This window comes from Carcharodon carcharias, chromosome 9 (genome assembly GCF_017639515.1).
Source record: "Carcharodon carcharias isolate sCarCar2 chromosome 9, sCarCar2.pri, whole genome shotgun sequence".
NCBI classification, from domain to species: Eukaryota; Metazoa; Chordata; class Chondrichthyes; order Lamniformes; family Lamnidae; genus Carcharodon; species Carcharodon carcharias.
In genome coordinates, this window is record NC_054475.1 from 166,869,610 (window position 1) to 166,884,113 (window position 14,504).

Sequence of the window (14,504 nt, forward strand, 5' to 3'; positions counted from 1 at the left end):
GTTAATATCCTACATATCTGATGAGCCTGATGGTCTTTAAGCCTTATATATTTGCCTTTCTGTCTATATTTATAATCTCCACTTGAATGTGGTAGGGTAATATTGTGTTACTGCACGAGTAATCCAGAAACCTGGACTAGTAATCTAGAGAATTTAAGTTAAATTCCAACCACAGCTGTTGGAGGATTTGAATTTAGTTTTTTAAAAAATGTGGAAATCAATAAAAATGACTATGAAGCTGCTGGACTGTCATTAAAAACCCAATTAGTTCGTTAATATCTTTTAGAGAAGGAGATCTGTTGTACACACCCAAGCTGGGCCCTGATGTGGCTCCAGTCCCACACCAACGTGGTTGACTCTAACTTCTTCCTGAAAGGGCCAAATTGAGCTGTTTAGTTGCACCAAACCATAGGCTGGAACTCACGACCTCCAGCACTTGTCGAAGCATCTTCACCTCAAGGGCTGGTTCGTGAGAAAGGCTGACAACCTCCTCAAGGACGACGGGGGTGGGGGGGTGGAGGAGAGATGGGGGGGGGTTACAATAAATGCCAGCCATGCCAGCAACACCTACATGAGTAAAAATATATATCTTGAAGGCTTCCTAGGGAGCTTTACAGGCAATAAGTTACTTTTTTGAAGGATAGTCAGTCTGGTTTTGTAGCAATCCACAGCGAACCATGCAAAAGGTCCCACAAACAGAAAAATGAGCAATGTTACAAACATATATCTCCCATAATAGCTTCTTGCAGTTGGTGGTATCAGTCACTCCTGGAAGTGGCCTAAGCATTTAATTTTAGGATATAAGAATGGTATTTCCCTTCACATCCCCTCAGTCTCTCCAAAAACTCAGGAAATACACAGTGCAACGAGGCTTGATATGAGTTACTTAGCCACTATATTTCACATCAGAAGAACATACAGAGCAATAATTATAATTCAATTCACTTATTGATAACTGGTCTTTGTGTGACACTATGAAGTAATGAGTATGCTATGCTTCCCCACACCATTGAGATATCTTTACATGACTGCAGTCTCCTATCTTTCTCACCCTGCCTTTTTCCAGAATCCTCTGTTGTAGTTTTCTCTTTTTATCTGTCTCTTCACAAACTGAGATTAGAACTATATCCAATGCTTACAGGTATGAGGCATTTTTCTATTAGCTAAGAAATTGCTTATATCTTTTTCTCTGAGGAAAACAGCTTTCATTCAGCATATTGATCCCCTTCGTCTAGGAATCCCTTTCTTCCTGATGCTTTCACCTCCCAAGGGAATCAGACCCAGATAAGAAATCAAACCAGGAGTTTCCCAAGCCCGTATGGACATCTATCCTTCTTACTCTGCCTTCTCACAAGCTTCAAGGCTGCTGAAACCCTGTAGGTGACTGACCGTAAATTGGGCTTATTCACGCCTTCAGGAAAAGTTTTAAACTAGTTTGAGTATGTCCCAAGTTTTCTTTGATTGGTGTCAAAGTAAGTTAAGGCCTCACTTATAGAATTGGTTGAAAATGTGTCTGTAGCTGATTAGCCAATGCCCATTCACCGTATCCGCCCTAAAGTCCTTCTGCTAAATTTGCACCAACATATTTTATGAATGAAAAATATCGGGAGATGACAAGAGAGACCTCACTATCAGTGGCAGGGCCCCACAGCCAGCATAGCTCCACTTTTACAAAATCCCTCACCACAAGTCCCTCCAAAATCCATGGTTTGTGTTTCCATCTGCTCGAAGTTTCGACGCCTGTTTCTCTGCTCAGTCAAACACAATGAGACATTCCTACATGGGAAGGGCTGCACGTGGTTGTAGCAAGGAATGTGGAAGTAACTCACCTGGGCTCGAGCAGTGGCACTCTCCTGCAGTTCTGGTTGATGAGGTGATTTTGGGTAGCAAAGCTTGAACTTAGTTTGTGTCTGGCTAGACTGTACCTGACCACGGATAATGCTGGGTGCCCAGGTTTAAAAAAAAATACATTTTCCCATTCGCACATTCGTGTTGGTAGGTGCAAAGTAAAACAGTGCAAGATAGACGTTCATAAATGGGAACAATGTTTGTTGAGATAAAAAAAATGCAACAGCATATCATCCACAAAGGCGTTTCCTCCTATCAGTCTCGTTGAGTTGCTGATGCTGAGCACAAACACCAGCTGGCGGACTCTCAACTGAAAAAGCACAGCCTCCTTCCTGATGTACCCCAGGATCTAACTGCGAGTGCTCACTCCCGGCAAAAATGAATCCCATCAGTCACCAAAGGGCTGACTGCAGAGAAAGAGATGATGTAGGATGCTGACCATGGTGCCCTAATGTGTTGGTCCAGATGTGCGGCCAGTAAAGTACTTTGCTTGATTTGCCCATATATTTGTTTCTTTGTCCACATAAAGAATAATTAAAAACACGTGAAGCAATTTGTAACATCCCAGGAGAATTCTTTACCTTCTCGATTCTTCTTCTTTTCATCCAGCCTTCAGCCCTTACTTTCTTCCATCCTTTCTTTTTCCTTCCTTTCACCCTTTAACTATCTGTCTCCATTCTCCTTTTTTCTACCCCTTCCCATGCTCACTTTCCTTTGCTCCCTCATGCCTTACAGTGTTTTATGTGACAACCCAGTAAGTGTTTTATTTAACAAAAATATATTTTTAAACTCTGTATGGAGTGCACCAATTGTGTATCAGATGCACTTAGTTTAAACAGTTACATATTGTTTAAATCATTTTTGATTGAATAATGTCAGTTGTAGCTCAGTGGGTAGTGCTCTTGCCTCTGTTATGTGTTCACTCCAGAGCCTCGAGCATAAAATATAGGCTGACAGTGCAATACCAAGTGGTGAGGAGTTGAATTCTTTCAGGCAGATGCAGAAAGATTCCATGACCAAGAAGAGCAGAGGACTTATCTCCAGTGTCCTGGTCAATATTTATCCCTCAATCAACGTCACAAAAGCAGATTATCTGGCCATTATAACATTGCAGTTTGTGGGAGCTTGCTGTGCACTAACTTGCTGCTGCGTTTCCTACATTACAGCAGTGTACTTTGGAAATATTTCATTGGCTGTAAAGCGCTCTTGGGCATCTTGATGTTGCGAAAGATGCTATATAAATGTAAGTCCTATTTTTCTTTTTAACCATAGTTGAATCGTCACACTCATGCCTTCTGCAGCTCAGCAGGCCCAGTGCAAGTGAAATATTTCAACATAAGTGAGGAAGACTAGGTAAAGCCTCCTGCCAATGTCTCACATGCCTAGCAGTTGTCTCAAGGGAATTGTCAACGTGCAGTTGTGAAATACATGAAGGAACCAAAAGGAATAGAAACTTGGAGAGCAGCTGAATTGGATATGGAGGGATAGGAGAGAAGTAAACATCTAAAGCATGAAATAGATGACCATAACACAACTTTATAGCAATTTGTGGTAATGTAGGAAGCAACACCAGCATGTCCATATTTTGAAATTAATTTGGAAATCTAATCTGTAATACGAAAAGGGCTTCCTGTTTTTCTCACAGGTTTAGTGTCTCTGACTAATACTTAAATCAACTGCTCAAATCTCCTTTAGTGCGGATTTTGTCTGAGATATTTGAGAAGCCTCCGGTCTTTGTTAATGGTTTTCTTTCTAATCCCATAAAGGTCTCCACTTGTAATATCATACCAACTCTGAGAGCAAGTGTCCATCATTTCATGCTTGTTGGGACTTCCACTTAATTATCAGCCACGTTTTTTGACATGTTGTTCCTCCCACTGAAACATGGACTCCCAAGTTTAACCTACCAAATACTACGAATACAGAGTGGAGCTCAAACAAAAAAAAATGTCACTGTCAGTTGTCATTAAGTAAATCACTCATTTTCTTTACTCAACATATGGAACAAAAATAAGGAATAAAAATTTTCTGTTTCACCATTTCTCTCATGTTCATTGTTTTGGCAGAATAAATGGTGAAATGCAAAATGGGTTCTGTTGTCACAATTTAATGAATGGTTAAACAAAAACAAAGCTGAGTGGCAGGTGATTGTGCATGTGTAGCTAAGTCTGTGGTCTAAAGCATTGATGCACAGAAACGTACAGCTGAAGGTTTTTTTTTTAGAAAATAAACCAATGAACAATCAAAGGGTAAGGGTTTTGTCTCCGGGTTTGAGGCAGGTGTCCAGAGCAAGTGTGTGATACTTCAAACTGCCAGTATGAGTCCTTCTGTCACTAAACAGGTAGATGGGTTTGAGGTACAAATCAGTGACTATCTAGTTAAATGGTAGCACATGTTTGAGGGGCTGAATGGTTAAAGGAAGGAAAAAGAAAGGATGGAAGAAAGTAAGGGCTGAAGGCTGGATGAAAAGAAGAAGAATCGAGAAGGTAAAGAAGTCTCCTGGGATGTTACAAATTGCTTCACCTACTTTTAATTATTCTCACCTTCCAATGTGCCTTTGCTTTTGAGTTCCAATGTTTCTATGTTCCACTGTTCCAGTATTCCCATGTGCCTACATTCCTATATTCAATATTTATTTGTCAGTCAAATAAGTAACCTGGTCATTAACACATTGTTATTTATGGGAGTTTGCTGTGCGCAAATTGGCTGCCAAATTTGCTACAACACAACAGTGACCACACTCCAGATGCACTTCATTGGTTGTAAAGCACTTTAGGGCATCCTGAGGTGACAGAAGGTGCTATACAAATGCAATTCTTTCTCTCTTTAGTCTTTCCTGAAAGAACTCTATTAAATTTGTTAGACATGGCTTGCCTTTATGAAACCAGGCTGGCAAATCAACCCATGTCCATTAAGGTAAGCTGGTTGGAAATGATCGAGTAAATAAAGAGAAAGTTTCTGCTGGCAGGAGGATCAGTAACCAGCGGACACAGGTTTAAGTAAATGCCAAAAGAGCCGGAGGTAGCATGAGGGGAATTTTTTTAACAAAGTGAGTTGTTCTGATCTGAAACTCAGGAACTGCCTGAAAGGAAGCAGATTCTATAATGACTTTCAAAGGGAATTGGATAATTATTCAAAGGGAGAATTTTACAGGGATATGGGGAAAAAGCAGGGGCAGTGGGATTAGTCGGATAGCCTTTCAAGGGACTGGCACAGGCAAGATAGGCTGAGCGAGTTCTTTCTGTGCTTTAAGGTTCTAGGAACTGAATTATACAAAGTGCCGGATCCCACCCCCGCACTCCCCACCCACCCACCTTTAATGGGCTGGGGGGTGGGATTTCCACCCTTCTGAATAAAGAAGTCTCGCCCCGGAGAACTGTCAGCCAACCAGAAACCGGCAGCTTTCAAGCACCTGCAGCATGCAATGCTGGCTCATTTAGGTTTGGCTGGGGGTCTCTCCGGGTGCCAAGTTGGCAGCCCCAGTGAGGGGCTGAGTGGGGATGGGGTGTTAGAGACTATGGGGGGGCGGGGTGGAGGGGCAACCTGGTGGGGGGTTGGGGGAGCGGGGATGTTGTTGGTGGTGGTGAAACCTTAGAGTGCAGGGCAGTCCGATGAGCCCAGGGGGCTGGTTAAGGTGGGTCACCCCCGTTGTCTGCCAACAGTCTGTGCAGAGGAACCTGCCAGGCTAGCTCCTTGGCATGGGCTTCTCCCACCATCAGTTAAATCCTGGTGATGATGGGATGAGGCCTTTAAGTGGGCCTCATTTCGCCCAAAGGCAGGCAGCTGCACACAGCACTTCTACCGCTGGTACTAACTGTGGTGGGGACAGGGGCAGGCGAGAAAGTGGCAGACAGGACACCTCCTGGATTTAACGAGCCTCCTGCCTTCAAATCAGTCAGTGGGAGAGCGTCATGTCCAGCCCTATTGATTCTAAGTCATAATATAACCTCCTGCAGCGAGTCCACCCACTAAGGACATTAGGCAGGCAGGTCCACAATTACCATTTGTTTCAATCTTTTTTCAGGGGAAGCATTTTATTGTCCCAGTTATCTGGATGTGTGAGAGTGGTCAGAACATTAGCTATTTCCTTTCTGGCTTCCTGCATCTGGTGATGCCACAAGTCCAAGACTGAAAGGATATAATCAGGTAAATCACCTGTCAAACACTCCTGGAGACCTCACTGCTGTAACTGACTGGGATTGGTTTTCCTCACATAATTTGGATTCTGTAATTAGCTCTGCCCCCTGCATTTTGGTGGGGAAATCACCCTGCTTTTATCCAGAGACAATGCTGCAGCTTGGGTCATGATTTCCATTTGCTATATTTCATAGAGACTCTTTTCAAGTAGACTCTGCGGACTGTTAGCTCTTTAAATAGACTTTGTTTGCTCTAAGTGCTCTCTTACAAAAGCCTTGTCCCACCCACTTTGGTTCTCTACCTAACCGTCTGCTCTTTGTAATGCCTGGGCTCTTCTGAAAATTCCAACAAGGGGTTGGTTGTGATCCTGGACCTAACCCAGAGGTCATCATTCATATGCTGCCCTGGAACGTTGTGAAATAGGTCTTAATGAGGGTGAATTTCCACGGGGGTTCTCCTACTTATCTTCCCAGGAGAGATGTGGGAATTCAGGAATAAAGTGGAGTTTCTCTGGATTTTCCCATGGCTCTTTCAACAAAGCTATGAGCAGGAGAATATCCACAGAAATATCCATGAAAATTCATCAGCAAGCTTGTAATTCAAGGGCTCTTGCCAGAATATTGACCATACTCTGGCCCCTTGCACATCCCCAATTTCCATCACTCCCCTGGCAGTCGTGCCTTCAGCTGCCTACCCTAAACTCTGGAATTCCCTTCCTAAACCCCTCCTCCATTACCAAGCTCCTTAAAACCTATCTCCTTACCAAGCTTTTGGTCACTTGTCTTAATATTTCCTGATGTGACTTGATGTAAAATTTTGTTTGATAATGCTCTTATGAAGAGCCTTGGGACATTTTACTGGGTTAAAGGTGCCATATAAATGCAATTGTAGTTGTTGAGGTTGATGACCAAATTCCTCTGACCTCTTTCTCATGGCCGTCCACTTGCCAGAAGTCTCAATGCAGGTTGACCAGTAGTAACTGTTTTTCTTTTAAGACCACCTGGTGAAGATCTTCCCACAGTTAGGAAGGAAGAAGAAGGGGAAAAAGTACTTGCATTTGTATAGCACCTTTTGCAACCACTGGACATCTCAAAGTGCTTTACAGCCAACGAAGGACTTCTTTTGAGGGATATAATGTTAATGTAGGAAAATGGCAGCCAATTTGCACACTGCAGAACTCCACCAACAACAATGAGATAATAATCTGTAAACAATTGAGGGATAAGTATTGGCCAGGACACAGGGCTAAGCCCTCTGCTCTTCTCTGACATAGTGCCATGGGATCTTTTACATTCACCTGAGAGGACAGGCAGGACATCGATTTATCATGTCATCTAAGAGACAGCACCTCCAATAACACTGCACTCCCTCAGTACTGCAGTAGAGTGTCAGTCTTGACTTTAGTACCCAACCCCTGGATTAAGATTTGAACTCACAAGCCTCAGACACAAGATGCTACCAACCGAGCTGCAGCTGACACTGACAAAAAGCTGGTATATTTCAAAGTCAGGATAGTGGGTGACTCGGAGAGCAGCCTGGAGGTGGTAGCGTTTCCATGTTGCTGTCTTTGTCCCCCTGGGTGTTGGGAGTCATAGGTTCGGAGCAGCTGCTGCTGAAGAGGACGCAACAGGCAATGGGAAGTGGAAAAGGAAGGGGTATTCCTATCTCTGTCTAGGATTATCGTGAAGCTGCAGCAAATTGACTCCCAGTGTCTATTGATCACTAGCTCAAAGTTTGGAGTGCAGGTCATTCCACTACTTTAACCAAGTTTACACAAACAACTCAATTCAGATTCTGGGCGGAATTTTCTATGTCCATTGGCACTGGGCATCATGGCGAAAGTGAGCAGACAATATGGAGGGAAGGACAAAAATCAGTTTCCTGACAGTGTAAAACCAGTTTGCACTTGTCTGCTCCGCCCATCAATGGTGGGCCACCTTTCTCACCACCAGACATTGGGAACTCCATTTTAATACATCTGTGTATCATTATAAGCCCTGCTTGACAGAATCATCCTCCCCAACGTTGGATCATCTGTTAGGGAAACCTTGTACAATGTGATGATTCCTCCACAGCTGAAACAGTTCAGATGCAGCCACATTGACATGCTTGGGTTTGGGGGTCTGGCTTATCTGCTTATGTAAGTAATGCAGAGGCATGAAAGTGCCACTGAATGTTCCAGAGCACTTCACCCTTTAGGCACTGACTGAAAACTTATGAGCATTTCAATGGACTGCAGAACAATTCAACAACTGGGCACATTGTACAATCTCCTCGCTAAATCTGGCCATGGAGCAGCCACTGGTGGAGGTGCTCACAGCCCCTTGCAATGTCATCATCCTGGTTTGGATCAGTCTCCCCCATGGTTCAAGCTAACAGTGCAGCCTTGCAGTGCGGGTTAGGAGAATGCCCGTGCCTGAGCTGAGAGCACAGCCTGCAGTCCAATGGGCAAAGCTGCTGCCAATCAGTCAGATGGAGTGGGGCATGAACACCGTACTCAAAAAAGTGCACAATCTTATGCATTTCATTCGGGATCAGGAAAGCCACGATGCAAGAGGGCTGGGATTTGTCCAGATCTTGGGTTTCCCGTAGGTGCAGGGTGCCATCCATGGCATCAAGCAGTCAGCTATGTCAACTGCAAGGGCTTCCACTTGCTGAATGTGCAGCTGGTGTGTGACCACCACAAATGCATCCTACAGGTCTGTGTACAGTTTCCAAGGAGTGTCCACGACTCCTACATTCTCAATAGGTGTCAGATCCTGGATGTCTCCCAGGGTCCACAGAGGCTGCAGGGATGACTCCTTGGGGACAAGGGCCACCCGCAGGGGAACTGGCTGATGACACCCGTGTGATGGCCTCAGACTACAGCAGAGTGTAGGTATAATGAAGCTCACGCTGCAACTCGCAACTTGGTGGAGCAGACCATCGAGATGCTGAAGATAAGGTTCCGGTCTGGTGGAACCCTGCAATACAGTCTGCAGAGAGTCACTCATCATCAGTGCCTGCTGCACCCTCCACAACCTGGTGCTGCAATGGGGAGTGGAGCTGGCTGAGGTGATGGAAGAGGGGCATATCTCCTCCGATGAGGAGGATGTCAATGGAGATGAGGGTAAGGAGGTCTTCAAAGGCGACAATGATGGCAATGAGGCCAACACACTGGCTAAACAAGGCAGGCTCACTCGCGAGGCCCTCAAAGCTGCTAGATTCATGGAGGATGATGACAACATGTAGTGAGGAGACACCATTGATCCTCACATTGCATCTGTGAATGTTTGACTCCTGTCTGGCTGACAGCAGCGCACATACCCTCTGTGATGTCATGTCATGATGTAATGGAGAAGCAGCAGATGCCCATAGTCCCTACATTCCAGGAGGATGATGACAGCACACAATGAGGACACTCCATAGATCCTCACAGAGCTCATGTGAATGTCTAACTCCTGTCTGGCTGAGGGCAGCTCGCTGGTGCTCTGTGATCAGAGTCATATTATGGAGATGCAGCGGGGAAACTTTAACTGCTCCTGATCCTATGGCAGCCTTTGTGAGCTGAACCCTTCAGAACGACACTGTCACCGGACACAGATACTGATGAGATGGGGGCAGCAGCCGCATCTTAAAGGTGCTGGGAGCACACGGAGAGAATGACAGAACTCTGTGCCACCGACCCAGGACATCCTGGCAGCAATGACCAGCACTAGAGAGGTGCAGGTATGACTGACGTGTCCAGTGACAGTGAAGACGCACCATCAGTGTGCTGGGGAGATTGCACAAAGCACAGGGAAGAGGCCCTGGACTGAGACACCTGCCTTTATCCTGTGCAGGGGCCAAGGTTTCACATCTGAGTGACATGAACACTGCTCATTAGAACAAGGAGCAGTTCCTGGGAGTTTATTTACAACAGGGAACATTATGTACAAGTGATAACACCTGTGCCCATGCGGGGCAACTACACTTTCTTAACCTTGCTAACCATGCCCCTACATCTTGGTGCTCCCCAGACATCCACAGTGGAGGTGCAGGCAGCCCGCTGACTGCTACACCCTGTCTGTGATGACCTGGCAGGCGTCTTCTGGAGGACCCCAGCCTGCTTTCGGGGTCCCGCTATGTGGCAGTGGCTCCCTCCTTGGTCTGTGGAACTGGAGCTGCTGGGGTCACAGGAAGAGGGGATTTGGATGGGCCAGACACTCCCAGAGTCACCTGGATGGATGGGCCCGGAGTGTGTACCTGTGGATCCTCCTCCCAAAGGGTGCCCGAGGGCCTCTGGCTGACTCCTTGAGAAAAGGGGAAGCTGGAGTGAGATCGAGCTGCCCTGCACCCCTCTCGGATTGACACTGTTGGGAGCCAACCATGGCATCAATGATGGAGTTGAGCCCATGCAGTAGTGCACGACGGATGTCCTGGACCAAGGTCTCCATGGCAGCCACCATCCTACCAGTGTTGACCTCGGTGCATTGGCATGGTGGTGCTATCATGGCGGACTGAAGGATGACGGACTCCTCCATCATGTCTTGCAATCTGGGGAGTACAGCGGACATCCCTTCCCGCTGTTACTGTGATTGTTGCTGCAGCTCCAACAACTGATTGAAGACCGAGTCCAGAGGCTCATCGTCTGACTCGGACTAAGCAGATCCCTTACCTCCAGCAGTCCTCCGAGTGTCGGTGACCTCAGATATCCCTGCCTCCGCCTGCTGTGGAACAGGTTGTGTGCTGTGGTCAGCCGATAGTGAACCCGAGCCTGCTGTACACGTAGGTCCCACTGAGGTGTGTGTCACTGCGCTGGTGGAGGGTGTGGGTGAGCTCTGTGACAGGTCTTCATGGGGGCTGTCTTCAGGGTCCTCATCTGAGGTGCTGTCGGCACTGGAGTCGGAGCCAAGATTTCCTGAGAGCGACATGGCAGATGTGCCCATGAGAGAAAGTGGAGATTATCAGTGCATGGCCGCTGTGGTACACAGAATAGCGGATTCACAGTTGAGATGCCAGAGGGATGATCTGGTGCATGATCTTCACTTGAATGCTTGGCACTGGCCTCGCCATCACCGCAGGAATGGAACACGTCCTCTCTGGTCAGATCTAACTCGCTGTTCCGAAGGGAGTGAGAACCTTGATGTCCGGCATTCCATCCCTGGTCTGGGACCTCTCCCTTTTATTGAGCATAAAGATAGATGGAGAGAGTGTGAGCAAGGAGCATGCCCAGCCAAATGAGAAGGATGCCAGGTATGTGTCTATTTGTGCCTGTGTGTGTGTGTGTGTGTGTGTGTGTGTGTGTGTGTGTGTCAGTCTCCAGAGGAGATGATGCCAGATGGAGATGTGAGGGTGTGTGTGAGAGAGTGAGTGCTGATGTCCCTTCAGCTCGCAGTGAGTGAGATGCCAGTGAATTCTATGATGGGCTTGTGAGTGTGTGAGTTTAGAGTAATGGGGTTGACCTACCCTGGTGGCATGAATGAGATCATTCATCCTCTTTCGGTACTGGAAGGCTAACCTCTTGTGGGCAGCACTGGCGCTGACCACCGCTGCCCAAGCTGAATCGGTGGTGTTGCTGCCCCTCATGTGGCCAAAGCAGCGGCAGGGGATATCACAGCGGACATCGACGACATCCAGGAGGCATCCCAGAGATGTGTCACTCAATCGGGGGCTTCAGTCTTCTTGCCTTTCGGGGAAATGTCTTCTGTGCAGCACTCCTGGGCTGGAAGCACTGAGAGGTTTGCCCGCAGCTGCACTTTAACTATGGCACCTGCCCTGAGGAAGCAGCAAGGTGACTGCTGGGCAGGCAAATCAGAGGCCACCCCCCTGTGAAACCATGTGTTTCCCAGCAATGCATGATTAACATGACGGGACTGGGACAATACAGCATGAAAAGCCACCATTGCATCCTTTTTTCTCCCGCCTGTTACCACACTTAGTGCAAATCTGGGACAATTCCACCCCTTAATGTCTGAGATGGAGAAAAGCTAGATTCTCTCCTGCAAACTGCAAAAAAAATTGCCGAGGGAAGCAATGAGATTATTGCGCTTGACATAACGTAGAATCGCACCGCCAATTATTATCAGAGAGATTTAGCAAAGAGCTGCTCCTTTTGTCTACTTGTGTTGGCAAGATTTGCAAATGATTTCAAATGACACAAACAAATCTATATCTTTTATGCACCTTCGCCACAAAAGCCACTTGTAGAAGAAAGTCTCTAAGGTGACGATGACGACAGTGAAAGAGTTTTGACAACATCACCGCTATTTTTAAGAAAGTAATTACTTCTCACTTTCTACTCTCATCTCTGAGTCAGATAATTCCAGCTTCAAAGCCCACTATGGACAAGAGCACATAATCCAGGCTAATGCCTCAGTGTAGTTAGTCCCCAACATTGACCCTCTCTGTACTTGTTTTGAGTCTGCAACATGGACACAACTAGGTCCAATATCTACTCCAATTATGCAGCAATTTATTTGCGAGGGCCAATTTTTCACATGCACACTACCGATCTTATTCACTAGGAGCAGTTATTTGGATAGAAGAGCCAATTTTTTCTCATGATTTCTCAACTGTTTCTACCTACAGACAGGGTAGCAGCTGTCCTCTCAAACTGCTATGATTGGCAGTCTGAGCTCATATTCCCTAGATTATCAGCTGCGGCCTGTAGGTTATGTGACTTGAGTCAGGGTTTCTACCGCAAGTTCAACCACGTCATGGTGGAGGAACAGGGTCAGGTGTGAGAATATTCCCAGTCACTCTGCCTTCCTTCGAAGCACCTGGACTACCTTAAGTCAACATCGTACCTGAACAAGAGAATGCAAGATTTTATGTTTTGGATTTACAAGCCTTTTAATTGATCTAATTAATACGCAGAACGAGATTGATGGGAATCGAATCAGCTGTCGATTTTTCCAGTCTCCCTCAGGGAAAGGGTTTGATCTCCCACTGGATTTCTCGTGGGCATTCCAAAAATGGAAATGGAAAATGATCAGGGGCAAGGCATCTCAAACATCTCAGTCTCAAAAGTAGGCTGTGCCAGAACGTTCATGTACGTACATTGGACCAGTCATTCAGAGAACGGCACAATTCAGATCACCGCAAAAACCATTGGAGAATTTAAATTCAGTTTTTTTTTAAAAGCTGGAAGTTAAGAGACTGGTATCAATAAAAGTGACCATGAAGCTGTTGGACTGTCCTTAAAAATCCAACTGGCTCAATAAATGTCCCATTACAAGAAGCAAATCTGCTATCCTCACCCAGCCAGCTCCTATGTGACTCCACATGAGGGAGACCGACTCTCATGGAGAAAATTAAGAGAACTCTGGCATGGGGGTCCATTAGAGCGGGTAGTGCATGAGATTTAAACATTCAAATTACGGGGGAAACAGCACTGTGGGTGTACCTGCACCACATGGACAGCAGCGGTTCAAGAAGGCAGCTCACCACCACCTTCTCAAGGGCAATTAGGGATGGACAATAAATGCTGGGCCAGCCAGCGAAGCCCACATCCCGTGAATGAATTTTTAAAAATAAAAAATAAAAAAATCCTGGATGCACTCAACCTGGAGCATGGGACAGTGGCCTCAAATACAGGACAATCCCGTAAAATAAGGGACAGTTAGTCACCCTGCCTCCACACCCACATTAAACTGGTTGACTTGTTACAAGACAACCAGTTGTAATTCTTAAGGCACCTCAGGGATAGACAATAAATGTAATTCTTGTCAGCAATGCTCCAGAGCCACAGAATGAATTCAACAAAATAAACAGCAAGAGTCACTGCACAACAAAAGGAGTGTGAACTTGTCTGATGTTTTTCCCCTTTTTAGCCAAGAACAACTGAAGCCAATGCTACTTGCCTCCTTGTGCTAAAATCAGCTAAGTTGGGACCACTATATTGCACTAACCATCTGATGATCTCTATAGTCCTCAAGCAGTGAAGTCGTTGCCTGTCAGTGAAAGATGTTTAAATGACAAGGTTAATTGTCTGTGCCTTCAGGCAGAATTCATAGATGTGAAGATTAATGTGCAATGTTCCCATGCCTTCCCTGTGTATACGAGAAGCAGGCTGATGGGCGTTAACCACCTGTTAGGACACAGACTAAAATTGTTGGAATAAAATCAACAATATCAGTGTTAGAGATAACTGGTTCTGCAGCTTTTTTTTTTCACAACCCATTACCCTCTCTTGAGGTGATGGGTGGTCAAGAACGTCTGATGCTTTCAATTAGAGTCGGTTCCACTCTTGTTCTGAGACATGTCACTATATTCCTTATCACTGCTGCATACAGTCAATATGCTCAATGTCAGATATCAAACAGTGGTACTATACTGTAACAGCTGCTCTGGCCAATATTTATCCCTCAACCCACATCAGTGAAACAGATTACTGGTCATTATCACATTGTTGTTTGTGGGACCTTGCTGTGTACAAATTAGCTGCTGCATTTCATACATTAGAACAGTGACTACATTCCAAAAAAATACTTCATTGGCTGCAAAGCGCTTTGAGACATTCTGAGATTCAAATAATTCCAAGTCTGTCCATCCATCCT